Source organism: Ranitomeya imitator, chromosome 1 (assembly GCF_032444005.1).
Source record: "Ranitomeya imitator isolate aRanImi1 chromosome 1, aRanImi1.pri, whole genome shotgun sequence".
Classification (NCBI taxonomy): Eukaryota; Metazoa; Chordata; class Amphibia; order Anura; family Dendrobatidae; genus Ranitomeya; species Ranitomeya imitator.
In genome coordinates, this window is record NC_091282.1 from 255,960,641 (window position 1) to 255,963,626 (window position 2,986).

The following is a 2,986-nucleotide window of genomic DNA, read 5'->3' on the forward strand; positions in this document are numbered from 1 at the left end:
ACACTTGTTTTCATTCAGTTTCTCATTTAGAACAAAATGAATTTAACATCAAAACCAGATTTGTGGCATAACAAATGCAAACAATCAGAAGAAGAGGGACCCCATTGATTATTATGGGATCTATATCGTTTTTGTTTCAATTTCGCAAACGGAATAAAACATTTCTGCCTTCTAACAGATACAAACCAGTCCCCCTTGATAATCAATGGGGTCTCTGTTTCCATTTGCATCGGTTATGCCCCAGATTTGCTTTTGCCAATGTTCTGTTTTTAGGAACAGATAATAGAATTAGTGTGAAAAGCAGATACATGGCATAACTGGTGCAGATGAAAGCAAAGACCCCACTGATTGATATGGGATCAGTTTATTATCTGTTTTTAGAAGGAATAATGCAGACATTTTTATTCTGTTTTAAAAACATAATACAAAATTAAAGCATAGGCACCCCTATAATAATCAATGGGGCGCCTCTGCATCTATTTGCATCAATTGTATCCTGAATACACTTTTTGACACTTTTTTTTTTTTTATTCCTAAAACAGAAGAGAGAAACATAATGTCAAAATGTGAATGTAGCCACAGGGGAAACCCACTAAAAGTGCGTATGCTTTTACCTTCGGTGTTTCTGCACCTAATGCAATTCTGTGGGGAAAATCTGCACATAAAACTTTGCAGACTCGCAAGAGAAATTGACATATTGCAGATTTGAAACACTGCAGGTCAGTTAGCGCAGCTTTACGGAAAAAAAAAGCAGTCCACTTTTCTGGAACTATAAAAATAAAACGCTGTGTTTTTGCGCTTCAAAACTATGCATCATTGTTAAACTTTTCTTGGGAACGTAAAGAAAATCTGTCACCAGAATTTCCCAATCCAAACTAATGTCACCACTTTTACCTAGTCTATTACCACAATCCATCAGTTTGCATATCCAAAAAAAATACCTTTTATTAGTCTCCCGTGCGTCCTCCTGTATCTACAGATACTGTGTGCAGAATTATTAGGCAAGTTGTATTTTAGAGGATTATTTTTATTATTGAATCAACAACTATGTTTTCAATCAACCCAAAAGACTCCTATATATCAAAGTTTAATATTTTTGGAAGTTGGGAGTGTGTTTTTTTTTTAAATTTGGCTATCTTAGGAGGATATCTGTTTGTGCAGGTAACTATTACTGTGCACAATTATTAGGCAACTTAATAAAAACCAAATATATTCCCATCTCACTTGTTTATTTTCACCAGGTAAACCAATATCACTGCACAAAATTTAGAAATAAACATTTCTGACTTGCAAAAACAAAACCCCCCAAAATTAGTGACCAATATAGCCACCTTTTTTTATGATGACACTAACATCCTTCTATTCATAGATTCTGCCAGTTGCTTGATCTGTTTACGACCAACATTGCATGCAGCAGCCACCACAGCCTCCCAGACACTGTTCCGAGAGGTGGAATGTTTTCCCTCCCTGTAGATCTCACATTTTATGAGGGACCACAGGTTCTCTATGGGGTTCAGATCAGGTGAACAAGGGGGCCATGTCATTATATTTTCTTCTTTGAGACCTTTACTGGCCAGCCACACTGTGGAGTAGTTGGAGGCATGTGATGGAGCATTGTCCTGCATGAAAATCATGTTTTTCTTGAACGATACTGACTTCTTCCTGAACCACTGCTTGAAGAAGTTGACTTCCAGAAATTGGCAGTAGGTCTGGGAGTCGAGCTTCACTCCCATCCTCAACCCGAAAAGGTCCCACAAGTTCATCTTTGATGATCCCAGCCCATACCAGTCCCCACCTCCACCTTGCTGGCGTCTGAGTCGGAGTGGAGCTCTCTGCCCTTTACTGATCCAACCTCTGGCCCATCCATCTGGCCCATCAAGAGTCACTCTCATTTCATCAGTCAATAAAACCTTTGAAAACTCAGTCTTAAGATATTTCTTGGCCCAGTCTTGACGTTTTATCTTATGTTTCTTGTTCAAAGGTGGTCGTTTTTTAGCCTTCCTTTCCTTGGCCATGTCCCTGAGTATTGTACACCTTGTGCTTTTTGGTACTTCAGTAACGTTGCAGCTCTGAAATATGGCAAAACTGGTGGCAAATGGCATCTTGGCAGCTTCACGCTTGATTTTCCTCAATTCATAGGCAGTTATTTTGCGACTTTTTTGCCCAACCCGCTTCATGCGACCCTGTTGGCTATTTGCCATGAAACGCTTGATTGTTCGGTGATCATGCTACAAAAGTTTGGCAATTTCAAGACTGCTGCATCCCTTTGCAAGACACCTCACAATTTTGGACTTTTCAAAGCCCGTCAAATCTCTCTTCTGACCCATTTTGCCAAAGGAAAGGAAGTTGCCTAATAATTAAGCACACCTTATATAGGGTTTTGATGTCATTAGACAACACCCCTCCTCATTACAGAGATGCACATCATCTGATTTACTTAATTGGTAGTTGGCTCTCAAGCCTGAACAGCTTGGAGTAGAACAACATGTATAAAAAGTATCATGTGATCAAAATACAACTTGCCTAATAATTCTGCACACAGTGTAGATAACACATCCTAGGTCATTCAAATAATTCTGCAAATCTTACACTAAGGGCAGAGCAAAGTTCTTTAGTGCATCAGCGCCAATTAACTGGGAGTGAGGCCCTTAGCACAGGATTTTCAGGGACCTGTGCGGATGATAGTTTCTTATAAAAGGTATTTTTAGCGATATGCACTAGTCGCATGCTTATTTGCACATGGTTATATTGAGAACCTGGTGCCAAGCTACCTTTACCCTTAGTGTATACCTGTTAGCTGGACTGAAGTGTCAGTCTATATTATTTATTGTATATAAAGCAGGCTGTATGGATTCGATACTGTGTGCACAGTTTTATCACACAATTGTTTGACATTTTTAAGATTATGTAAATTTTCAACTGAATTTTTATATTTTTGAAATGGACATGTAAAGTGTTTTTAGTAAAACTGTTTCATGATTTCTTG